This window comes from Centrocercus urophasianus, unplaced genomic scaffold (genome assembly GCF_019232065.1).
Source record: "Centrocercus urophasianus isolate 14NV4802_14NV808 unplaced genomic scaffold, USGS_Curo_1.0 seq_1125, whole genome shotgun sequence".
In the NCBI taxonomy this organism is placed as follows: Eukaryota; Metazoa; Chordata; class Aves; order Galliformes; family Phasianidae; genus Centrocercus; species Centrocercus urophasianus.
Genome location: NW_024884282.1, coordinates 18392 through 45979, shown reverse-complemented (window position 1 = coordinate 45979; position 27588 = coordinate 18392). Strand labels below are relative to the sequence as shown.

At 42.0% G+C, this 27588-nt stretch overlaps 1 long non-coding RNA gene across 1 annotated transcript in view; it reads left to right on the top strand.

Moving 5' to 3' along the window:
- Nucleotides 1–27089, top strand: part of LOC122155398 — a 34600-nt gene extending 7511 nt beyond the window's left edge. Inside the window, exons 2-3 of the long non-coding RNA XR_006167256.1 lie at nt 13091–13155; nt 26972–27089. This is a non-coding gene — a long non-coding RNA (uncharacterized LOC122155398). The remainder of the gene's footprint in view (nt 1–13090; nt 13156–26971) is intronic.
- Nucleotides 27090–27588: the final 499 nt, after the last annotated feature.

Here is a 27588-nt window from a genome sequence, read left to right as displayed (position 1 = left end):
ATTGCCCATTCCAATACTTTACTCCCTCATTTTCATATGCTGGTCTTGGCTCCAGTGCTTTAACCACCTGAGTATGCTGAAGAAGGATGCTCACTGGAAAGATCTCATAACAAAAAGACTATTCCTGGCCCTCTTACCATCACATCATAATCCGTCCCCTAATAAGGCTTGAGATCTCATCTGATCAAAAGGTCATAAGATGCTGCAGCTAAGTATCACTCTGTCTCTGCTCAGCCAAAGGCATTTATACTTCATACAGCAGGCAGGGAAATGCAACTGCAAAGCCTTCAAATCTGTTTGTATAATAGATGAAGTCTTTTCCATGTAGCATTTATCTTCCTTCAGGGAGTGACACCTGATAAATAAATCTTGAGTTGCCAGTGAATTTAAATAAAATAAAGACAAATCATATTCTTACATGCTGTAAATACATAGCTGAAGAGAGCACAAGTTCCCACTGTCCCAACATTTCCTCCTCTACAAAAGCAATACAGCAATGACCGTTCTCAATTTCTGCCAAAATCAGGGGAACCCAAATCTTTGAAAACATAAAGAACACAGTGATAGCATAAGAGGGAATTAAAAATACATCACTCATTTAGACTAATGAAAGGGTATAAACTGACATATTGCTTTTTAAAATTAGCAAAAAGCAAAAGGCAAAGAGGGGGAAAATTAGCATATCAATAAGAGCAATGGAGTGAAAATGAGAGCACGTCTAGTAAATGGTGGGATGCCTCTCTCCCTGAAAAAACACTGGGGTAGGCAATTTTCTATATATCCTAGAATGAATATGACACCAAACAACATCCTATCAAACACCACCACGTTGGCCAGCCAGACACCACTTCACTGCTGTGTGCAGGTGGCTGCAGCTCCACCGGTCCCATGCTGCTCCTGTCCCTTATGGCAAACAGTGCCCATGATTGCCTACCACACAGAGCCCTCATCTAGCACATCTACAGAGCTAATTTAAGAGGGTATCACAACTGGAAAAAACACTGCCTTGTGTCTCCCACATACTGAGAAATTGTCACGACTGCGTCAAGAATCTGTGTTTCCCAAACCCCTGCTCTCCAGAAGCAGAGCTAGGGACAGACATTGCCTTTAACTGCAACTGGCAGTCATTTTGCTTCTCTCTGTGCTTTCAAAGCTGAGAGACATCAAAGATTAGTTGAAAAATCATGACTATTTCTCCCTAAGAAGCAACACTAGTAATAGGCTTCAGGAAAAAATCCTCCTAAATGCAAGTGATAAGCGTAGACTGCGTGAATGCTGACAGGTCTGATTATAATTATCACTGCAAAGGAACCAACACTAACCTCCCCTCTGGAAGGCAATGACAATTCCTGGAAGGGAACATGCAAGTGAATTATCATAAACAAAATCATTGCATGTGGAACTGACGTGCACTGAAAAATGAAATAAGACCTCAATTTAGAAGAAAAAAAAAAAAAGAAAAAGAAAAGAAAAACTAAAAACAAATAGAACAAATAAAAAGCCACTTTGAGAGCTCGTTCATGTTTGCTCCTGCAGAAGACGGCATTCATACTCTAAACTTTTACTGACTTCAGGATGATGCCTGAGATGGAGTCATGCACTAAAAAGGTGTTTGAAAGCAGGATCTCTCCTGAACCCCTGAAACCATATTTAAAGAAAATGCTCTTCAAAATAACATGGACATAATGCCCCAGAAAGCATGTTGGTCCATACGGAGTAACCAGAACTAAGATAAAATTCAAACCTCGAACCAAGCACTCCCCTTCCTCATATCCTAGAAGACAGAAATCCAAACAGAAGCAACACAGAGGGCTTTAAATTGAACCTATACCTTGGCTGAAACACAATCATGTTAGCTTTTAGGCAGATTTCCAGGATAACTAGGTATGATAAGTAGTATACTTTCATGGTCATCCTGTCTTATCCTTCACTGTGCTTTCTCTGACAGCATTATATTTTTCATAGCCTATGGATTGTTTTGCTATTTCTCATTCTATTTCCACTGGAAACTTGGAAATAGAAAAACTCGGTCAGTTTGGAATACGAGTAGAAGGACAGCACATTTTTCTTTCTGAACAAAGGGAAATAGACATTATCTTCTTAATTGTGGGCTATAACTGCAAGGAAGATGAAGAGGAGGGCCTCAGAGTCAAAGGCAGTTCGAGGAGTTTCATTCTCATTATATCTCAATGGAGTGAAGCAAATAAATTGCACAAGGAGACATATGGAAGCTCACTACGCAAATGGCCTATTTAAGGCTCTTACTTCCTAATTAGGTCCCAGTGTCAGGAGGTTGGTAACAATTATTCACATGTAGATCATTTGGATACAATACAAACTGTTATAAAACCCAAACCATCATAACAGTACGCATTAAAAAGAAGTCCTTTTTGGCTTGATGTTTCAGACTTTTTCACTTCGCACTTGGAATGTCAATTTCTGTGCTATGCATATCTGAAGTTCTGCATATAATTCTTCAGTAATGAGTTTGGAAGGGAAAAACCTTCACAGATATAATTCCTTGGTCTTACCTTATTCATGGATTTTGTCACCAGACTCTGCACAGGGAACCCACACTCTCTTCCCAAATTCTTCATCTGGTTCTGTGGTGTTTCCCAGAGCAAAGAGAAAAGAGAAAATATTAATTGTAGACATGGAAGTGCAGAAAATTATCACAAATATCTGAATATTTTCACTCTTCCAATTCATTACATGTTTCTTTGTGTACATCATCCAGGACTCTTTGAACTAGGGTCCACCCCACTTGCTTCAGCCCCCATCAGTTCCGGAAGATCCTCCAAGCTCCTTCTTGAACCATGTAGAGGGACAAGTTTCTGCTCCATGCAGCTCAGGTGAAAGTGGGCAATGTGGTGCTGTCACAACTTTGCCCATTGGTCATTAGGCAAATCCTAAAGTGTGACAACTGGGACAAGAGCCACTGATTTGTATGACAACACACACTGCTAAAGCTTGGGAAGAGATTTAGGAAAAAGCAGAAAAGGTATCCAATAGTGCCAACTAATTTGCTTTGTTTAAGACTTAAAGCAGAGGGCTAAAGATAAAGATTAATACTTTCCAAAAACTTTTAAAGTAGGGTAAGTTTTTTTAATTCAATATCATTCCTATAGCAAACCTACAGATATATTTCTGTATTTCAGGTACAAAAATCCCTCTCCCTCTTTTCTCTTCCTACCTCCTCTCCTCTCTTTGTCCACCTCTTGAGCCCTTCCCACTAAAGGTGAAATATTTCACATTTTCACCTGTGATAATACATATCACAGAGTGTTTTCTTTGCTTTGCTTGTCACTGATTTTGCCTATGGCATCTTTTTAAGCAACAGCCTGTGCAAAGATAATAGGTGGCACAATTCTCTGTAACTGGAATCAGCAACAAATCAGCCATCTGCCACTCCAGGGGTCTGAGATTAACCTAGCTACTGGACTGTGACTGCAAAGCATTTGCACATTTAGATTACAGAACTGTGAGGCTACTGGTAAAAATAAAAAATTGTTGGAAGTGGGGAAGGTGTGGGGAGAATGGGTGGAAGAAAGCATTGGAAGAGCCCTCTGGATTAACCCTTCCATTTGCAAGCCATCTTATAACAATTTCAAGCAAATAAGGTTTCATTGTAAGATATTAAAAAGAAGTGTTTGAAGAAAAGAACTTGAGATTCATGAGATATTATGCTTCAAGGGAATACATCCAGAGAAATTAATAATACAGGCAGAAAGACAGACAAAGACACTCAGCTGCATTGTCACTGCTTCACAGTCTCTATAGGGAGGCTATGATCAGATGGCTTGCCTGGATCACTAGAAAAGTACGAGAAAAATGTCTTTGTCCCAGGATGGGCACCCTTACACAAGCTCTCATACTCCAAAGCATTGTCAAGACATTGAGGAAATAGAAGAGATTTGTGCTCTGCAGTATGCAGTTTAGGAAGGTTCTTTCATTTTTCTGTTCTCAGTTTATCTTCCTAAACATCATGTAACACAATGCTGCACTGCTCATATGAATACTGTTGGAATACATTAATTTTTTGTCCATGTATTTGATATCCTGTCTATAAATTTGTTCACTAATTGTAATTTGGAAAGCAAAATAGTAGGAGGTTTAAATCAGAAAGAGAGACAAGTTGGCTGGACATCCCAAAGCATGAGCTGTGCTCTGTGCAGGTGCACGAGTGTTAGGACAGATGCCAGGGTCTCCTCTGCTCACTTTGATGTGGGCTTTAATCCCTAGTCCCACTGTTTGCTTTTTCAAGTTGGCATCTTGTGGTGAGGGATCTTAGGTTAAAAAGAGGGGGCTGTGCTCAGAGGAAGAGCCGCAGCACAGCCAAAATCATCAGCAAGGACATCTGGGAAATTCAGGCATATTCTGCATAGTATGTACCTTTGGTGAGGATAGTAGCTTAAATACACAATTCACCTCATTAAGTTTAAAGAGGCTACGGAAAAGCAAACAGCAAGCCCATGTGTGCACATGCAAACACATATATTTATGTGTGTACTTTATTCACTAAGAGCAGGTGGCATCTGGTGGAAAGCACAGTAGCACAGCAATTACACCAAATTACTTAACCAACCTTCTTGTTGACAAGGGGGAATGGTTTTAAACTGAGACAAAGGAGGTTTAGGTTAGATATCAGGAGGAAGTTTTTTATGCACAGGGTGGTGACACACTGGAACAGGTTGCCCAAGGAGGTTGTGGATGCCTCTTCCCTGGAGGCATTCAAGTCCAGACTGGATGTGGCTCCGGGCAGCCTGCTCTAGTGGTTGGCAAATCTGCCATGGCAGGGGGGTTGAAACTAGGTGATCACTGTGGTCCTTTTCAACCTGTCCATTCAATGATTCTACGATTTTTTCCTCACCCACTCCAGTGATTCCAAAGTTCCTGTGACAAAGGAAAAAGAGCAAGAATACACAATGGCATCTCTTTTGCTCAAGCCTAAGTCAGGCTACAGCAACCACGTGGTTGGAGGAACAGGGAGAGAACGGTCACTGCAGACATCCTCCTCCATACAAAGATATGTCACGCTAGAAATTAATACATATCCTAGAAGCGTTAATCTATGACTGTGTTTCTGATGGTCTGAGATAAATGACCATTGACCTGCAAGGAGCTATCTTTGGATAAGAGAAGGATGAAGGAAAGTAGCCAAATAACATTTCAGTCACAGTCTATTTATCACATTATTTCCAACAGGCATTGACTGAGCAGAATCAGGTCCTCCAAAACCAGGTTTACATGTTTAGAATCAACATGAGATTTGAGTGGATTTGCATATATAGTAGGACAGGAATTCTAGGTGAGATAAAGGTCATTGGGATCATCCCACAGTTTGGGACTACAAACTGGACCAAGCTAACAACATGCAAGCTTCTGAGACTCAACAAGCTGATGAGCTTCTGCCTATGCTTTAGGAAGGTCCCTTGAAGCTGATCTGCGGGCTGCTGATAAAAAAACATGTGGATTTGTTGTCAGACCCATGGTTGGGGGTTTTCTCTTCCTAGTCTCTAATTACCGTCAATACCACCTTAAACTAGTGATCCAAATTCCAGTATGATCCAGACAGAAATGCATGTATAAATGCAGTAGTGGAAAGATTTTTTTGCTTTGAGCTTCCATCCTGCAATCTTACAAGAATGTTTCTAGATGCTGTAAACATTTCAAAATGGTTAAAAATTATGCAGCTTGCATATACTTTTTCTCATCCTACGAATGAAAGGAAAAGGGGAACATAACAGGAGAAAACCTTCCCTTTCAGAGAAAAAACAGAGCAAAACTCCAGCCCAACCAATGTGAATCAGTTATGAATTGCTGCCAAAGTTTCAGATCTCTATTGTTAATGTCTTTTTGCCTAGGTAGGCTTTGCAAAAAGGAGCTTTTACAAAAGAAATCCCACCTCTGCATTTAGCAGAGGCTTGACTGACCATGTAACTGTGGCACACAGCCTGGAAGTTGCTACATCCCTCAGGAAATGAGAAGGGCACGGGAGCACCGATGCAGGCAATGCTGCACCTTGCAGAGATTCGTGTGTCCTACAAGTAACCTTGCATCATGATACAGAGCAGCGAGAGCAGCCTTATGGGTACTGTGAGAGGAGGAGGACAGCAAGGAGGAGGGGAAGGAGTGGCACTGGGGAAACAGTCAGAAAACTCCCTGGGAACCAAGTCTTCTATTTCTTCCTAGGAAAAATTGCAGAAATAAATAAATAAATAAATAGATAGATAGATAGATAGATAGATAGATAGATAAATAAATAATCCTTCTGAGCTGAGATTTCAGCAAGCAGGAGGGGATAGGTGTGTTAGCTCCTTCTGTTACCTACTTATAATCTTTTACATGTGAGCTTGGTAACGTGCACAGCCATGCTAGGAATGGATAAAGACACAGCATTTCTGCCTTACATTTGCTGTGCCCAAGGATAGTGCTGTTGGGGATACTGGGGACTGCCTGGCTTCTGCTACCCCCTCTCTGGGATGGAACAAAGAGAGGCAAAGCCAGGAGCAAGAGTCCCTTAATATCACTGGGATTAGGCAAGAAGGGAAAAGGGTGGCATTTAATAGGTAAAAGAGGAGGGAGAAGACTCCTGCATCCACTGGTGGCCCCGCACCACAGCCATTCTCATTCCTGGCACGTTTCTCCACTCTCGAGAGCAGCCCTGCTTGGAAATATTAGTGCGGCACAGAGCGCCGTTTTCGAGTTGCTGCAGCTCCTTCTTGGCACCGGTTCAGCTTTTTGTCTTTTCTTCTCCTCCGAGCACGCAGTGGAGGGAGGAGGAGAGGAAGGATGAAAACAAGGCGCTTTGCTCTGCAGCCACATTCCTCCCCTGGCACCCCCAGCATCAACTCCACGCCCCTGCCTGCTCCCACCCAGCCCCACTCAGCAAATGTAAATCTTCCCACAGCAGCCAGTCCGTAGCTTCCTTCCCCCTCCTGCCATCCCTTTTCATTGCTTTCTCCTTTGTACTCCTCTAAATTTTTCCAGCCAAGCGTTACAACCTTCCACCCCCCCTCCTTTCTCCTCCACCCTCCCACCCTCCCACCTCCTCCCCATGCATTGGAAAAAATCATGCCATGGTTGCCAATGTCCTGGCATCTCCTTGTAGCAGAGGGTGATAACAATTCCCTAGTCCTAAGGGGTGCACAATTCCCTTGTGCACCCCTAGGCACCCCAGTCCTTCTCATCCCAAGTGGGACCAGTGAGGACTCCAGGTGCTCATGTGTATGCCCATGTGCACATCGCTGGATGTTCTCCATTTGCATCCCTCGACATAGCTTTAAATACAAACTTCCTGCAAGCAGGCATTTGGCAACCAAATGCCTCCTCATTCTTGGGGCCAGGGAAAAAACAGAGGTGGAATAGTGAGGGAGGGAGGGTGTATTTTTTTAAGCAACCCAAACATGGCACATAACTCTTCCACCAACTTTGTCCCAAGCTGCTATGCTGGCAGCCAGCTGCCAGTTCCAGTCTGGCACCCCCTTTCATTTGTTTTTCTCTGCTCTTGAACTCCCTTCTCCCAAATATTTATCCCCTTATTTTTTTTTTCTTTCTCCTTTTTTAATCCCTTTTCCCTCCAAGTATGCCCAGAGGAGGGGCTCTTTCCTTCTCCCACCCACAAATCCAATGCAGCATGTGTGGAAGGAGCAGCGACGGGAGTGAAACATGATGCAACACTCAATGGACCAAGAGGGAGGGGAGGAAAAACCCCATACGTACACACAACATATGTATGCTCTTCTCTGAGGAAGAAGGAGGGAGGGAGAAATGCCCTGAAAGCAGGCAAAACAGCTTTGCAGATGCCAGGATGAGAAAACACATCTTCCTCCTTGGGGGAGCTTTGTCTGGGGGGCAAAATGCATCTTCCTCATGGGAAAAGATCCAAGAGAGCCAACTTTCAGCCCAAATGACTCCAACTAAATCAGAGTTTGAAATGCACATATTCATAGTGGAGAAAAAGTGTCATTATGTGCACATCATTGGTGCTTGGAGGGAAGAGATATTTTGAGGATAAATAATAAGAAGTATGTTACTGATGCTGAATTGGTCTGGGAGGGATGTGCAGGGGGGAGGGAAGATGCATTGAGGATTTCAGCATGGCAAAAGCAATGGCAGGAGTACATTAAGCAGCAAGCTAGGCTGAAGATCCAAACAGAGTACAATCCTGTGAGAAACCAGTGAGATTATCTAGGGACTTTGAGGAGACAGGTTGGGCTCCCTTCTCTACTGGCACATCAGATGTGACTCCTGGGGAGTCAGGGCAGAAGGAATGCTGTGGAACAGATGGACATATGTTGCATCCCAGCCCTGATGCTTTTACTTGCTAAAGCTATGAGTCCTTTGGGAGGACCAGAAAAGCACCTGGTTGGTTCTTACCAACCATGTTCTGGTCGCCCTGGGGAATAGCAGAGCAAGCGACTGGAAAGCTGGGTCACAGAGACAGACCACAAGACAGACAGACAGCATGCTCAGGGTGGTACAGACAAAACAGCAGTGTCCTGAGCAGCTGCCTAATATGTATCTTGGCAAAATCTCGCCTGGCTGTGGATGAAGCAGAAATCGCAGGCTGGAATCGTAAAGACATCAGTTGGTCTGACTTTTTTTCCCTGGCCTGCATGCTGAATGCAGCAGGAAAGTGATGGGCTGGTGGCACAGAGTATCTGCCAGGAGCCACTTGGAAGAGTGGATCCTTCAACTGATGCCAGCTGCTGAGTATGGAGCAGTCAATGGGCAAACACTGAAGTGGGCTGAAAACAAGCAGATGCCCTTCAATGGCTGTGGTCATTAAGAGGCATGAGTAGGTGCACACTAAAACCCTGTGCACATCCTTTTAGAAGCAACACCACCACTGCAACACATCCACTGTGCTAGGTCCTACACTGGAGCTTTCTCCAGGCCAGCACAGCATAGCTGGCCCTTGCTGGGTTGGATGGAGAAACATCCAGGTAGGACCCCACATATCCTCCTAAGAGTTGTGGCTTCATTATTTGAAACATTGCACAAGGATATTGCTGAACATTGGCATTGACTTATCTAACATCTGCTTCCAAACAGAGCCATCGTCAGACTGTATCTTCTCTCCTAGCCAGTTTACCCTGTGATTTTCTCTCTTTATTGATCCTCAGGCTTAGTGTAGGTTTTTACCCTTCCCTCCAATCTTGAGGGCCTGCTGGTTGCATCTGGCAAAGTGGATGAGTTCCTCATGTGCATCAGTGGCTAAGAGGACTCTGAGGTCATCACCATAGAGAAACATCCTTGCCTGGGGGTATCTGTATTTCATTGAACGGACTCATAAACAGAAGCATTTTCACATGCTTTGAGTGGAAAGGAACTATAAATAAAAGATATTACAGACTACCAAGTTCTCAGTTGCAAAATGAAGTGGGAAAGAATATTTTAGCATCCACTTTCTAGGCACTTTAACTATTGGCAGACATGATCATTCAGGTCCTCAGAGCTGAAAACTTCACAAAGCGTGCTGTATGTCGGGTCCACACACTCCATCTCCAGCTTCAATGGCTCTAAAATCTACTCTGACCTATGCTATTCTCCTCATGCACAGGCAGCATCCAAATGCTGTGTCACTTCAGGGGTTATGACAGTAAACCTACACTACATGGTGATCTTTTCCAGGAAAAGTGGGAATCACTGCTGCTGTAAGTTCACAATAGATGGTGCCTAAAGATTGTTATTAACTGACTTCTGATGTCTTCCTTCCCAGAGCAAGCAAGCACTTTGTATCAATCTGGCTTGCTTTAGTGCAGTGACCCAGCACTATGCTCTGCGGCTGAAAGTTCAGGTCCCAGCTGTGGGGCTAAACTCTTGCTGACACTGTGCTGATTTCTCTGTCTCTGTCACCCACACTACCAACAAGGATAGGTGCAGGAAGGGAGCAGATGTTGTTTTTTCCAGGCTGAGACAGAGAAAAACAACAACAATGACAAAAACCCTCTGCAAAACAGACAGAAGGTGCAGCAAAGGAGAATGGGGACAAAGTGATGCCAATGTGTTCTGTTAGGTTGAAAGCAGGAAATCCTTTGGACAGCATGGGGCAGTTCATTGCTTTCTTCTTTTTCTTTCTTCTGCCAGGCAGAAGATCTTGGTGGAGAGGCAATTAAAATGTTATGAGCAAAGAAAAGCGTCCTCTTTTAGGATGCCTTGAAGAACGTTTGTTTGTGCACATTCACAGGGAGAGACGTGCATGGGAGAAATCACTATTTAGTGATGAGTGAGCTACTAAGGATTTGGTAGTTTATTTTGGATGGGGATCCACATGCAGATGGTTATCTAAAGCCCTCAGTCTTGAGAGAAGGGCTGGAAATATCTTAAGAACAATCCCTTGTTGTATGATTTCCAGTATCTCTCAGAGTTGTTGCTTATGCCAAAAATACCACGAAAACAGTTTTTTTTTTGTTGTTGTTGTTGTTTTTTTTTTTTTTTTTTTTTTAATTCTTTTTCTTTTATGCAGCATTTTGGCTCTTCTGCTTCTAGTTCCAAGCAAACCTAAAACCGCAAAGTCTTTGACTTTAAGGTTGGACTGTGCTTATTTAATTTCAAGCCATCTTGGTTCTCATGACTGCACGCATACAAGGGAAATAAGGAAAAATGATGCTGATTCTATGGAAACCTTTAAAAGAAAAGACACCCTGAAAACTGATGTGAGAAACAAACAAACAAACAAAGAAAAAAAACCCTGTCTTCCCTAAGAAGACTACAAGCTTCATTTCTCTGGTCTTAAGTAAACTACTTATCTGTCTAGTCTTGCTATAGATAGCATGCAAGATCACAGCATTCCCAATTCAAATGAGCCTGTTAGCCTTGGGTCATTATTAATCAGTAAATACTATTGAATCAATAATCAAAATAAGGACTTTGAAGAGATCCTTGTTTCCCCAACCAATCTTGAAACATATCAGATCTGCAATTGACATAATTTGACAGAGAAGGAGGAAAGAAAACAGTTTGAACATGATACAGTGCTCTCCAGTTTTCTTAAATCAGAGTATAATTGAGGTAAAATAGCCTAGGGATGTTGCTATTGGGATGAAAGCCATATGCTTTACTTTAGTCTTCGGGACAAAAAGTTTTGCTTCAAGGCTGGTTTTAATCTTTGGCTGGATGTACATCAGGATATCTCAAGTAATATTGCTCAGTATGTCAGCATGCTTTGGAGGATATTGTTAGCTACCCCAGCTCCCTGGAGTAGTCATCCTTAAAAGGATAGGAGCACATCCATTGACTATATGTATAGTAAAGAATGAATGTTTTGTCTATTGAAGACCAGGTGATGTTCCCCTTTCATTGCTTCCTGTAGTTTTTTTCTACCTTTCTTATTTATTAATTACTCAAGACCCAATCTCCAAGATGTCCAAGCGGTTTGGAGATCAAGGCTCAGATCTTTCTTTAGATGGCAGAAATGATGGTAACTCAATCCATACAACCCTATCAGCAGAAATGATGGACAAAGTCAACACTTTGCACTGTGCAGATCTCCAAAACAAGAATTTAGCCTTCCATTCAACACAGCACATTCATTTCATGTGTTTTTCCACTCCACTTGGAATAATTTCTTTTGGATAACCAAGACAGATACAGGAGGCCCAGGTCCCCATTTGTGTGAACTGGGGGTAGTTCCATTCCACTCTGCATGCTGAGCTCTTTGCAAAGTCTGTTCATCGTGTCCTATTAAGAGCAGCAGGATGCTGATCATTTTTGTGAAAACTTGGCTCCTTTTCAGTGTCTTAGTTTAGATGGACGGAGGAAGGGATGAGTTTAACTTTTGGCTTGAAGGAAAGAAAGTAAAATTTCTGGACCCTTTCAAGTGCTGAGAAATCTGGCTCTGAGCTTTTCTGAAAAAGTGACCCAATCTACCTAGCCATTATACCTTTCCCTGTCAATGACTAACACATGGATTGATATTTCCTTGTAGGAAACACTGGCGAAGGACTGGGGTTCCCATTCACTCGTGCTGTTTACTGCTCCCCAGAGAGCCCAGTCTTCAGCACCGATTGAGCAGACTGCTCTGCAGGTGTAGGTTTTGCATGCCAAAATGGGTTGTAAATCAGAGCAGAGGAAGAAAGGGCTGTAATAGAACTTGTCTGTAGAAGCGACCATTGGAAAAGGATGTTGACCATGTTCATTTTACAGGTCTGATCCCCTAAATCTGCTCTTGCTCACACTGCACAAGAGGGATTGAGTCCCAGCTCAGAAATCTAAGGAGCAGAGCAATAATTTGCCAGAGAGTACACATGGGGTGAATTTGTCCCTGATCTCTGTTATTGGTTTTCAAAAACAGAAATTCTCATACCCTTTTGGACAGATGGCTGGTCCTATTATTTCTTATGTTAGATTTCCCACTGAAGCTGAAAGCAAATCCATGTTCAAGCTGAAAGTAAACAACCTGCAAATTCAAAAGGCATTAACTCTAACTGCCAAAGCATTTGCTACGTATGCCACAGATGTCAAATAGGCAGTTTCCCACAGCACTGAGCCTAGACACATAGCTAAGTTACACAGCAAAACCTTCCACACAGCCTGAAAACCCATGCTCTGCAAAACTTGCTCTCCTCTGGCGTTCTAGGGCCAGAGCCTCAGCTGGAGTGAATTAATATCTTTGTCCTGATTTGAATAGAACTGTCAATTTATACCAGATGAGAGTTTCACCCTTTGCAGTATAAGTGAGAAATAGCTACATAATACCTATACGTATATACATACATATGTATATATAAACAGCATAATTTGAGTAGAAAACTAAAAGATGATGTGTTTTAAAGGAAGAAAGAGAGCTGGGTAAGGTTCTCCCTTTGCTTGTCCGTGATTAATTTCTGAAGATATCACAGAGACTGATCCTAAAAAGTCAGGTTTTATGGAAAAATGGTTGTAAATAACAAAATATAGACATACAAATGATATTAGATATGCTACCTAATTTTGTTCTTGATACCTTCCAAAATGCTAACGAAAAGTTACTCTCAGTCCAAACATGACATCACACTGTAGGAAATCCAGATGATAAGGACTCAATAAACCAGTTTTTTGTGGTTTTTTTTTTTTGTTTGTTTTCTTTTTTTTTTTTTTCTGCCAGAGCTCTTTACAGTGGTGCCCAGTGACAGAACAAAGGATAATGGACATGAACTGGAATGCAGGAAGGTATGAATGATCACCTTTTCTTTGAACAACGTACAAAAGCAGGTGGCCCATAGGTGGTGGAATCTCCTTCTATGGAGGTATTATGAGACTGCCTGAATGCTTTATTGTAACCCATTATAGGGAACTTGCTTTATCAGAGGGATGGACTAGGGGATCTCCAGAAGTCCCTTTCAGCTCATACAGTCCTCAATTCTGCAAATGAAGAGGACAAATCCATGAAACCAAATCATATAAGCAAATAAACAAAGAAAGATACTTATATATTTGAAGTGCAATGAACATTAGAGTATTGATATCATGTTGTGCTTCTCAGTTGTAAAGATGTGCAAGGTTGTTTTTCTGATATATTAGGTTGTAAATTCCAGATGGAAGCTCTGAAATCAAATTCTGCAAATCAGATCTCTTTCTATTTAAATCAATGGAATGAATTCAGGAATTATGTCCCAAATTAAGCCTACAATATATTCTTTGCTTTAAGAGGTCTGATTCTTAGACCCAGATGCATCTTGATTTCTGCTAAAGTAAACTGGAGATCAAATAACAGACCAATAGAAATGACTCAAGATGTTAAAGATGGTGGTAATGGGAAACCAAACCACTAAACTATTTAACTTAAAGGCACTAGACTGGTGTGGCTCATCACTAATTTCACTTCTGCTTTCCAATAACCATCTCCTAATTTTCCCTTCACTATTCAGTGTAAGCAGGCAATTAACAATACATTGTCACTATTTTATAGAGTCTTCCATCTGAGGAGCTAGAAACTCTAGGTAAACATTAATGAATTAAGCTTCTTAACACTCCCTGTGAGACAGATACTGCTATCTCCTTTGTACAGATTGGAGAAGAGGTGCAGCTTTGCCAGGGGTTGGAGTGAGCAGAGGCAGAGCTGGGAGCAGGCTCTGGACCTTGAACCTCAGGCTTCCGTGTGCCTTCAGCTCTAATCCACAAGGCTTTCATTGGATGTGGGGAATATCTGGCAAATTTCAGATGATGATAATTATCTCTTGGGACTGCCCACATGCCCTGAATTTCTGACAGGCTGGAAAAATTGCAGGGTTGAGGTTCTCTCAATTCAGAGAACTTAGGTCCCACTTCCTCACTGTTCAGCAGAAACAGTAGTCCATCCTGATCAGATATAATCACCTGTGAACAGGATCCTCTGATATGCTAAACAGTAGAAAAATTCAGGAATGGGTCATTTTTTAATAGTACTACAAACCTTGAGAAACCAACACAAAGGTCTAAAAGCGCTCCCTTGCTTTTAATTGCGTATTTAAATGCCCTCATCTTTTTCTCACATAGCAGAAAGGCAAAACATTCAGCCCTGCTTGCAAGTCGCAATGATAGGAAGAACTTAAGAGTGTTTTAACAAAAACCTGAAGGTTTTGCTTCCAACACTATGAAATGCTTAGACCCTATGCAAGCCTTAGGACAAGATAGGCATTGACCAGACAAATTCTTTTTTTTTTTTTTTTTTTTAGCATAGTCCAGTTGATTTAAGAGCAGCTAACGTCTGTTGTCTATTTGAAGAATATTTCCACATAGCCCTTCTCCAACTGCATGGAAATCAGACAATTTCCATGATGATTCTTCTGTCTAAAAATACACATCTCCCCCTCTCTTCAATTTATCACCGAGCCAGTCAGCCTGTTTATTGTTGAAGTTTTGCCCATTTAATAGTGCACTTAGGAGAGCTTAATACAAACATCGACCAATTCATTGTCACAAAAAGAAAAGCCTTAGAAATCATCCATCTAAGCAGGAGTCAAGAAGTAAGAATCTCTTAGTTAGAGATCAGTCAATAAGAAACTCTGTTATGGAAGCTATTCTAGGCACACCAGATTCAAAAAGGGGGACAAGAATAAAAAAAATAAAAAAATATTTTATTCCATAAAGACAAAAATGATGAGAATAGCATGTGAACTCTTTGTTTGTTGTTTTTTTTTCTTTCAAAATTTACTTGTGAACTTATATCCCAGAAATGGGGAACTGTGAAAGAATCAAGCATTTGACATATTCAGCATGCTGATTTGTGAACTATTAGCAGATTGCTATTTGCCTAAAAATATGTATTTGAAATTCCTTTCTAAAAACTCTTCTTGATCTCTTCCCAATTCATGAGCTGTTAAATGTGTGTACAACACGGTAATGTTTGTCTCCTGAACAGAGGGACATTACAATCCCTAGAAGCAGGTTTCCTGTGGGAATATTAAAGGCAGTATTCAGGAATATTCCCCAGTATTCGTGGCCTCCACAAACACTCCAGCTCAAAAACATGTTTGCTGTAATATTTGCCAAGAGCAAACAAGATGGAACGATGGAAGAAAGCGCACAAAGTCTGACCAGGCTTATAAAAACCCAACAGCTAATGAATACTTGTGGAAAATGTCTTATGGTATTTCCTCAGCTGTGGATGCTAATTACGAAAGACCATAAAGCTAAAACTCTTTTGCTGCCTACCTCTTCATCTGATCCAGAGCTGGAAGGCATTTCCATGGGCCTCCTTATGATGTCCATCCCCTTTACATCTGCTGAATCCAGAAGCAGTGTTTTAAACTTTTGTGTGCATATCAAATAGATGAGGTATGAGTAACTGGACAGAGGCCCAGAAATTCATTTCTCTTAAGCTGCTTGATGGCTAACAGCTTTTCTCTGTCTCTGACTAAAAACAAAACAAAACAAAACAAAAAAAATCTACAATAAATTTGAGTATACATGTAGATTGGTGAGTTCATCTCATTGCCCAGTGTCAAATCACAGAATTACAGACTGATTAAAGTGGAAAGGGACCTCTGTGTCTAACTGGTCCAACACGACTCCATCAGGGACACCCAGAGCTGGTGTCCAGGCCAAATGACTTTTGGAGATCTCTACAAAGGAGACTCCACATCCTCTCTGGAAATGTGTGTCAGAGTTCTGCTAGCACAGTGTCCCATAGCAGTATGGATCCTCTTTTCAGCACCTGTCAGTGACAAAACAGCTTGTTGATTCAATCTTTTATGAACAAGCTCAAAGAAACACAGCAAGCTCTTGTTGCCATAGGGCACTGGCCCAAAAGCACACATCTGGGAAAAGAAGGAGAACTCCAAGCAAATCCAGTGGGCACTGTCAAGTCTACATGCCTGGGTGCTCAAGGGTGGTGGCTTGTCTTGGTGGCTCAGCCAAGACAAAATCACATTGTACTGGTTATTTATATATATTTTTAAATAATAATGAAGAAAAAAAAAAAAGCAAACAACCTCAAATCCAGAATTTTTAATTGACACTGGCCCAAGCAAGCATTTTTAATGTATATATTTTTAATGACACTAAAATGAACTTGCTTGATGAAAAGCTTGTGTGAGGAAACAGTTCGTTCTTTGCTAAAAGTTATAGTTTACAAATTCTTCTCATAAAGACACAGTTTAGTTTGGTGGGGCTACTAACAACATCATATGCCATACTACTGATTTAATATAGCCTGGTCTGTGCTCAGGGACAGGCTAAATTTGAACATGGGCTCCTCAAATTGCTATTGCGATGTTGAGGCTCGACACTGTACCTTGTAACTCACCAGTGTATCTGTTTTTCAGTAATGCCTGATGCTTCCCATTCGCCTGACTAATAATAATAGCCCCAGTACATTTTCTGAGCACAATTTACTGATGAGTGGTATCTGTAAGCGGTCAGTACTAAAACCGATGCTCTTTAATATCTTCATCAATTACATCAACAGTGAAATCAGTGCACCCTCTCAGCTTTTCACAGATGACTCTAAGCTGTGGAGTATGTTAGATACATCTGATGGACAGGATGCCATCCAGAGAGTCCTAGATAGACTTGAGCAGTGGGCCTAGTGGATGGCAAGCTGAACATAAGCCGGAAATGTGCCCCTGCAGCCCAGAAAACCAATGGTATCCTGGGCTGCATCCAAGGCAGTGTGGTCAGCAGGGTGAGGGAGGGGATCTTCCCCTCTGTTCTGTGCTGTGAGACCTCATCTGGAGCACTGTCCAGATGGGGAATGCTCAGTGCAGGAGAGACATGGAGCTATTGGAGCATGTCCAGAAAAGTGCCACAGAATGATCCAAGGGATGGAACACCTCTCCTATGAGCACAGGCTGAGAGCTGGGGCTGTACAGTGTGCAGAAGAGAAGGCTGCAGGGAGACCTGAAAGTGGCCTGTCAGTATCTAAACAGGGCTGTAAGAAAGAAGGGGACAGACTCCTTAGCAGTGTCTGTTGTTGCGGCAGGACAAAGGGAAATGGTTTCACACTGAGAGAATTTAGACTACACATAAGGAAGAAGTTTTTTGTAATAAATGCAGTGAATCACTGGCATAAGTGGCCAAGAGATGTGGTGGATGCCCCATGCCTGGAGACATTCAAGTTTAGGCTGGCTGGGGCTCCAAGCATCCAACTGAGCTGTAGGTGTCCCTGTTTGTTGCAGGGGATTGAACTGGATGACTTTTAAATAACCCTTCCTATTCAAACAATTCAATGGTTCTATTTTATGAAAAAGATTTTTGCTCTGCTGTTCATTCAGCCAGCGCTATTAATGACAAGACAGACTTGTTCTCTTTTCTTTAAGAAAAAGTAAAACCTACTGCACTGCAAATGGGCTTTTATTTGACCAACTCCACCTATTAAATGAGTACATCATTCCTAATGTTTCTCTCTCCTGGAAGGTAAGGGAAGGCAACGGGGCATCCAGAATTTTTACACGCTGTCCCTTCCAGTCATGCATTGCTACGGATGATACAGTATAACACGTCACTTACCTGCAAAGACATTGGAGAAGTAATGAAATCAGCAGATATTCCATCAGCAGGCTTTTAAAACATTGGTATTGCAATCGAAGATGCAGTCAGCCATTGCATGCACATGCCCTTTATTTATGGAGCTGATAAGGGCTCTGTAAATAAATCTATGGGGCTCTGTGTCAGGAATAGTCACACCTCTTTTTTACCTTCAAGCCTTATTTTAAAGCCTTACTTTCTTATTTTAAAGAAAGATGCTGTCTGAATATTTCATTCTCAATCAAGGTCCAGATCTGGGAGGAAAAGTTGGGTTTACTTACTGACTGACCTTTTAAAAACAAACAAATAATCTAAACTTACAACTGGGGGCTCCTTCTAGGGATCCCTCTCCTCTTAACACTGACAGTGTCTGAAATGGATGGATCTGTCTTACTGGAGGTTCTTATTTCTCCCCATCTGCTAGAGAGGTAGATCAGGACAGCCAGTCTGGCTGGGCACCAGGTGGTATGGGCATACGTGTCCATAACTACATTCACATATTTTCAGCCTCTCAGATTGATTTTGAATACTTTTATATCATAAATGTTGTTCTTTAATGATGAACCCCTTTTCCTGCAAACCCCATTATAAACATCAGCAGTAGATGAGATAACAGGGAAAAGACTGGCATGGATCAAAAGGAAGAGTGATGTTAACATTAACATCCGCGATACAGGAACACTTTGCATCATAAATGGAACAGCATTGCTCAGCTGCATTAGGAGATAAGTTCTGAAGTTACCAAGTTGCACAGCTGTAGCTCAAGGAAGGATTTCAGTTCATGCTGAACGCTGAGTAGATTCACAGCAAAACAGATGATGGGACACAGAAATCTCTTCTTCCCAACAACGCCAGGCAAACTGCTGCTTGCTGACTGACAGCTCCCCAGCCAGCTTATGTGCATCTAATTACTGAGCCGCAACCCAAATCAAAATGCCCTGCTGCAGCTGGTGTCTCACTTAATCCATTCATAACACAAGCTAATTAGCATTGATGTTTTTGGGCAAGTTTATTCTAAATGTGGTCAAGTCACAGGCATTCAGCTTGGTTGCTAGGGCCCACCAAGGATCCTGGGAGAGTCTGTATTTCTGCCCAGAAGGCATATGCTGAGCTGTGCATGGAGAGTGGGATCTGGGGGAGATGTTGCACTTGGTGGAGATGAGCACTGGCTATAAGCACTGCTGCAAAGCTGCTCTCCCTACCATTCTCCCCCATAAGGACGAGTTCTTAAGACACTTCATAGATTTCCTTCTGTCTGAATCTACGTACCATGTTTGAGGTAAAAAAAAATAAAATAAATAAAAAAAAAACTTGGAAAGTGGGAGAAGTGAAGGAACAATTTGGTACTTCATATTATTCTTAGAGAGCAGAGCTGAGAAAAGAAGACAGTTACCAGAGCTCTGCATTTCCTTTTCAACCTAAGGGATAAGAAGATGATAGCAGGTGCTAATGGGAATTTTGCCCATGGCAGAAAATCAGGATCCTAAATCCTCAGTGCTGGAAATCTCAAAAAACCCTAGCAATGACCTATAATGACTGCACTTGGAAATTGGTGATATAAGGAATTGTCACTTGGCAGAAAACCTACTTTCCACTCCTTCAGTGCACCACAATTTCATTTTAATTTGTAGCAGGATGCAAGTGTAAATGAACTGACAACAGAGCTATCAGCTATTCTGTTGGTAACACTTGGAGTAATAGTTTCGATTTGACTAGACACAGCTGTCCACTGCATGTAATGACCTTTAGCCCCGTCCTTGGCAAAATTCAATTCTCTCCATGTCTGACTCTGTCCATGGGGACTTGAGCAGTGGAGCTGCCAGAATAATCAGCACGTTGCTTAATGACAGGCACTCCAACGAGCAATACGATTGTGCATTGTCAGAAAAGGAGCCCACAGGTCCGGGGAGGGAGGGAGGATCTCCTTGATATTCAAAATGAAATAAAGCAGTTGCACAGGGCAGATGTGGCTCATGCAGCCGCCTGTGCTTGATGAGCACCAGCAATGTGCTCAGCTGCACGTGCATGTACGTAAAAACACGGTTTGTTCGTTTGTTTTGTCAGCAAAGCTACTCCCAAAATTCAGCTTTCAAAAAAGGGCTGGTTTGCTGGTGCTCTGCACTGTACCACTGCAAGATGCAATTTCTATTTACGTCATGCCAAACATGCATACATCCAGTATGGTGATGCTTACATGGCCATTCAGATGTATATAATCTAAAATGTGTATTTATACTTAGAGAGTCATACACTCTATGTCTTTAATATACTGAACATTGTAATAAGAAAGACCTTCAGACTGCAGGCAAATAACAAACAAACAAACAAAATCAGGAATTTCCCAAATTTACAGCTATTATTTCTGAAAAATTATTTCTGTTTGACTGGGTACATCTCTGACTGCACCAGCACATGATAAGCAGGCAGCAGTCTGCACCATGGTTATACCACAGCGATTAACCCAGTGCTTCCCCACTTCCAGCCAGCTAAATTGGCAGCCTGAAAGCTTTGTTCCATGTTATCTTCTGCTGGGAACACAGAAAATGGGAATTATGTTGGGTCCAAAAGCACAACCATTCTTTCCTGCACTGAGGAGCATTGGAGATATGCAGTGCTTTGGCTCTCAGGACTTGTTAGAACTACTGCTAGTAGGAGATTGAAAGAGGTTAGCAAGTAGTAACACAGGAGGATGCTATGAAGATGGGTTTTCTCTCTCTTTAGCAACTAGGAGTGGATGTGCCATGTTCCATACTGATGCCATAGTACACATGGACTAGGTGCTGGGAATAGAGAAAGAGATGGAGCCAGCCCTCCTCCTTTCCTCATCCCTTGGCCAAGCTGCTACACCTGCCCCATGAGCCCCTGGGGGTTTTTCTATGCAGCCTTTGCTATTTTTGCTTTGGCAGTGATGTGGTCCCGGCTCCGCAGAAGATTCATGTTCAGTTATTATTCTGAGCGACTGCCAGCATTTTCCTGAGAAACATAAGTGAGAAATGGGGAACAGCAATCTTGCACAGCTCATAAATCAGCCAGAACGGAGGGGAGTTTCATGGGAGAAGGGAAAGGCATGTCTTCAGCCTCAGAACTTTTATCCCTGCCAAAATTCAATGTCTCCTTTTCAAACAGTGGAGATATTACTGCTTCTTTAAAAATAAAATAAAAAGTTATGAAAGCCTTTGATACATTAGGAACACAAAACAGTCAGCTTTGCTGAGAAGAAAACAAGGTGGTCTCCAAACCTGTGAGAATGTGGAACATGTTGAGTAAGCCACACTTAGGAGTCTGTGCTGCTGCCCTGTCATACACACTGTGCTAATTGTTCCTGCAGTTCATTCAGGAAGATGACAAATAACATAGACCCTTTGAGTTTCTCAACAAGTAACTTCACCCAGCGGCTCTGTTCAGGCACAGCTGCACATAGTTTGGCCAAGTTCTCACCACATTGTTTCTTCCTTTGGCTCCCTGTAGGATAGCTCTGATACCAGATGCAGCCCCAAGTTGCTCCTCGCTCCTTCAACCTTCCCCACTGCACCAGCACTTTTGCAACAGCCCGTTCAGTGCCCCTCCATGGCTAGGTCCCCCCTTGCACTTGCCATGTGCTAACAGGTTTTCCATCTTTGTTTCCCGCATTTACGCTCTCCCTTCTTCACTTCCTTCACTCTATTTTCACTTTTCTTTGTCTGTAACTTTGGATGGGTCCATTTACCTGCACACACAGCTAACGGTTGATTTTTCCTTCTCCCCTTTCTCTCCAAATGCCTGGATAATTCAGCAGCCAATAATTTCGGCTGGTTGTACAGTATCAACAGAATAATAGTATCACCTCTTCAGCTATCTCAGAAGAATACAGCACCTTACTGGGAACTTGTATGAAGCACCACTAGTGTCACACAAGGGCAGGCTCAGCATAGCTTTCCCGTGTGTTTGGCACATATGTTATTCTTACTTCTTTTTACTGGATAAAGTCAAGATATTCTTTGTTGAGAGTAATGTAGAAATATGGACAATGAAGACACACATAAAATACCTATCCTTGTTTCCTGTGGGAAGGCAGCATGCACACACCTCAGAATATGTATTTCCTTCTGTATGTGCAAAAGTCTAATTTCTTCATTAGATAACTGTGTTTTTTTTTGTTTATTTTATTTTATTTTCAGTTAATATCAATCAGGTAGAACAAAAAATAATCAGAAATTGCAAAAAGAACTAAGTGACAAAGGAACATAAATCATACTTCTCATGAACAAGCTCTCTTTTTGTGGGCTACTATCAATTTCATTTATGAAACTTAAAATATTTTATTTCTGTGGGTTCTACTAAAACAAATGACATCTAGAGCAAACAGAAAGTCCCTTAAAGACTCAGAAAATATATTTTCTACAAGCCTGAGAACCAGAACATTAAGCTGATCTTTAGATAAATAAGTCCTTCTAAGAATAAGTTGTTTGAACAATATAGTGCCAAAACTGGAAGGTATTTGCTATCATGCTGATATGGATGGGCATTCCCCCACTCTCCAATCAATCTCAGTGGCTTATTCACCCTGTCCCCAGCTCAGCAGCCATGAATGTGCAGTTGTACTGAGCATTGTGTGCAACTGATGTGACTACTTAAAACAAAGATCAATGCGAAAATCCAGAAATTGTGCAGCAGCCAGGCATTGCATCCAGCAAAGGTAGCAAGAAGAGAAAAGTAACGCCAGTTATCTAAATAAATGAAGAAGTTTATGGGTAACAGAGACAGGATGAAACTCAGTTTCATTGAGAACAGAGAAAAAAGTGCTTCCCTGGCAATGTGTCAAAGGTATCTGTGCTCCTCTGTGATCATCCATCTCCAGCAGGGCTGATCTCTACCTTCACCCAGCCCCTTCCTTAATCCCTAACTCAGATCCCGCGGTTACAGGAAGGATTTAAAGCCACTGTGACTGTCATGCTTCCTGGGGGAAGCAGCGGACAGGAAGAAGCATCCCTTCATTCCAGCTCTTCTTGTCTGCCAAAAGGCTACATCTCCAGCTACCGCCTTTTAGGAATGCCTCTTCCATCTTTGAGAGCTGGAAACTTAGATGCATTTGCTCAGAAACAGGGAACTCTGCCAGCGGACTTGAAACCTGCAGATTCTGATTGCATTAATTTGTTCCAAAGCAGGTTTTCCTCTTGAGCCTGGAGTAGAAGGCAATTAATTAAGACCCATTTTCCCCCCTATTGTATTAAAACAAATTAAATGGCAGTAGTAGGACAAGGCTTTCACTCTCATCTGTATGGGAAGCTGAACCTGTTACCTTGCTCAGCAGAGCTTAGGTCATCTCTAAAAGTTCCCTAAGTGTTAGCACACAAGCCCAAACAGTCCCATTGCCACTGCCCAGGCACAGAATCCCAGCTGCAAACCAATGAGAAGAAACATGCTTTCAGCTCAATAACTTCCATTACAGTTAATGAACACCATGCTGGTAATTGACTGAAAACAACATCATATACAGAAAATCCCCTCCCAAACCAGAAAGTTAAATAGTCAAAAGCCAACAGAGCTCTCCCCAGCCCACTATCCTCCTTCCTGATGAGGGATGGAAGAGAGGAAGGCACAAGAGCAGCTCTGCAGAGAAGGACCTGGGGGTCTTGATAGATGAAAAGTTTAACATGAGCCAGAAATGAGCCCATGTGTCTCGGAAAGCAAATGGTATCCTGGGCTCCATCAGCAGAGGGGTGGCCAGCAGAGACAGGGAGGTGACTGACCCCCTCTACTCTGCTCTTGTGAGGCCCCATCTGCAGTGCTGTGTCCAGGTCTGGAGCCCCCAGCACAAGAAAGACAGAAAGCTATTAGAGAGGATCCAGGGGAGAGCCACAGAGATGATCAGGGGACTGGAGCATCTTCCAGTATGAAGACAGGCTGAGAGAGCTGGGCTTGTTCAGCCTGGAGAAAAGAAGGTTGCGGGGTGACCTCATGGCAGCCTTTCAGTACATAAATGTGTCAGGGGGGTTGGAGATTCATGATCCTTGAGGTCCCTTCCAACCCTGGTCATTCTGTGATTCTGTGATTCTGTGTAAAGCTACGTTGGCCCAGTGAGAAGCAGTAACAGCTAAACAGAGCTAAACAGAGGAATGCTGAGTAATTTCTGAGAAGCTGGAGATCAACTATTCAGTCAATTAAGCACGAGCACAAATGCACATCAGATTTTATCTACTCTTTATAGAGGATTAGAAGAGAGAAAAGGATTTGAACATAATCCATGACTTCCACCACCATTTTATTCTCTATTTTTTCATCATTTCTGCTATATTCTGTATTTTTTAAGCTAGGAATTAAAACAAATGTTTTCCAACTTCCCATCATCTTACCTGCTCAGGTCCCTAATCTTGCCTAGGGTGAAGACTAAGGTGTTACTAAGGTGATACTTTAACCGAAGCATTTTATGTGTTACCTGGAAAAAAGGCTTTGTTCTCACAATAGCAAGTTAGGTTGCTTTAACTGGAAACTGAAGGAAATTCTCTGTGAATGTACATTGCTTGCAGACAAAATATCTGAAATGAAGGAACCCCATCCAGAATCAGCCCATCAGCCCCAACAGAGCCTTTTTTTGACTGCGCTGCAGATATCAGTTCTGCTCCTCTGTTTCCACCATGACTTTAAAGCCATATAGAAAAGTGAAAATAACAACAACAAGAAAAGAATCTCCTTCTAATTGAAAACATAGTATGAGCTTAATGGTCTTTGAAGTGTGTGTGTGAGTTTTGTGGGGGAAGGGGGAGAGATGGATCGCTGTAACCAACAACACCCCAAAGGACTATAAATCAAACAGCATACAGCTGTTGGTACCAAATATAACTTCTTTCGCACTACATCAAAAAGCTTTAATTAACAACTAATTTATTCAAGTGAAAAAAAAAAATTCCCTTGCACCAAATAATTGTATTATAACTTGGGGACTAGACTGTGTATTTTCCCCCTCTCTAAAGCATGACAGGAGAGGAAATTGAGCCTTTAGAGAACAGCTAAGTAGAAAAATGGATCAAAGATTTGGAGGGCTTGGTGATTGGCTTTTCAAGTCAGCAGAGACCAAATCAGCCCATTTAATGAAAAAAAGCCACACAGCAAAGTCTCTTTGCTCTAGGATCTACTTTTAATAAAAATGTGGATAAAGATAAATGGCAGCAGCTTGAGCCAGGTGTGGCATGGACAGGTGTTGCACATCCTCGCTATGTAGGGATGTCAAACCTGCCCCACACTTTGCTTTTGCCAGTCGTATCCGAGTCCTGCAAAGCAGGCTGCTGAGCTTTGAGCAACACAGTGCTCTCTGCAGAGTGGCCAAATTTCTGCAGAGCAGCCAGTTTCCAGCTACAAACATGCTTCCTCAGGGTCTACCCACCCTTGAATCCAAAAAGTGAAAGGCAAGGCTGCTGTCCCATTGCACTTCTTCTCTCCTTACTGGTCTTATAAAAATCATACTCGTGCTCCAGGTTGGAGCACTGCCCACAGCCTTGTGGCAAAACCTGGGTCACATACTCACCAGCCAGAATTGGAGGGCTGATCTTTTTTTTTTTTTTTTTTTTTTTTGGTTTAAATCATCTCTCCAGAACATTGTGCTAGCAATGACTAACTGATCTCTGGTGGGGTAAGGTAAGTGCTATTATCCTGCTCTAATGGCTAATGAAACCAAAGCCAAGTAAGTAGTATACTGGTTGTCTCGTCTTCAGGGCCCCATCATGCATGCTTTACTGTTCCTCTGAGTGCAGTGAAGTTCGCCATTAAAGCTGCCACTGATTACAGTGTACAATCTTCGGGGCAGGGACTGTGATTTTCTTTTCATTTGCTTAATGAAAAGCACGCTGCCTTTTAATTCCTCTGGTTACCTAGGTGTTGGGTGGGTGCCCCGTGCTTGTGCCACGTGCTGCACACAAAACAGCTGCAGCCAGTGCTGAAGACCAGGAGCTGTGGCTTCAGTGCTAAGCTGAAGCCTCATTAAGACTACACATACTACACATTGAAAAGGTTTCAAAGAATACTTCACAGAATCACAGAATGGCCAGGATTGGAAGGGACCTCAAGGATCATGAATCTCCAACCTCCCCACCACATGCAGGGCTACCAACTTCCACATTCAATACTAGATCAGGCCCAAGGCCCTATCCAATCTGGCCTTGAACACTTCCAGGGACACCCCACAGCCTTCTCTTCTCCAGGCTCAACAAACCCAGCTCCCTCAGCCTTCCCTCAGTCTTTGTAGGGGAGGTGCTTCAGTCCCCTGATCATCTCTGTGGCTCCTCTGGACCCTCTCCAACAGCTTCCTGTCTTTCTTGTACTGGGGACTCCAGACTTGGACACAGCACTGCAGATGGGGTCTCAGAGGAGCAGAGTAGAGGGGGACAATCACCTCCCTGTCCCTGCTGGAATTTACTTCAGGTTTGATGCTATGAACATCCAACCAATGGCGTAACACATAAACATTGTCCAACTTAGAGGATGCAGCAAACTGGTAAGCTGATTATTTGAAGTATAACATTAAATAGTTGGGTACAGAATTCTGTCCACTCATATCTGGCATCACACCATAAGTATGTTTTGAAAGGCAGGCAAGATTTATTTTGACTGATGCTGTGATAGCTTTATCCTGCTAGACTTCAAAACTAATAACAATGTTCAATGAGATCACTATAATTTATGAAGAGCACTCCAAAAAGATAAGAAAGTGCTTTAGAAGTGATTAGCTGAAATCCTTTCACTGTATTTGAAGCATACAGGTATACGCTAAAATGCTTTTGCTGCAGTGACTTGAAAGGTGACTTTCACAATTGATGTTATTCAAAATTTTAAATCATGAGCTAAAGCTTTTGCACATGTGAAACTGAAAAATATCTGTTTTAGTGATGCAGGCAGATGTTGTTTAAAGTATTCACTTGTTCAGTTTAATTTGGTGCCCCATAGCCCTGAGCATCATAACCAAGTGCAAAACAACTGCAAACCTGAGTGCCCTGGTCCTTATCTCTCTGCAATCAATAATTGTGTCATTGAAGACTTAAACATGTTAGATACATTTCTCACTCACCAGGATCTGTTCTCAACCATTTCTGGATCAACACTGGATGCTCAAAAGAAAAGAAGACTGGATAAAGCATGTCTGCCGGGGGTGAACTGATGGCAACTTAGTGGTTTGACACTCACCCGAGTACAGGTCCTGACTCTTCCAGTGAGTACAAAGATGAGAAACACTTCATTCTTTCAATCCTTATTTATAAAATAGAAATACTCATCTTTATGTGAAATTCAATGGGCTGTGATGCTCAGAATCCTTTGAGCATTACAGATTTAAAAAAAAAAATAATAATAATAATTACAAGAGAAATCTTCATACTTGCTTCCATCAATGATCAATTTAAGCCTAGGACATAGAGTCAAAGAACTGTATGTTGAATTTAGATGTATTTTATTGTTGACCATATATTACCTACCTTCTTAGAAATCTAGTTGCTGAATATAAATTTGCTCATGGAATGTCTCCTTTAAAATTAAGCTAAAAATACAACACAGAACAGTAACACCCAAGCTAAAAGAAAACTTGCTGGCATATGGAAGTCTTTTTGTAATATTTTTATTGTGCAGACTAAATGCTAAATTAATGCTATCCCCTACTCGGAGAATCCACTTCCTTTCTAGACAGCTGAACCA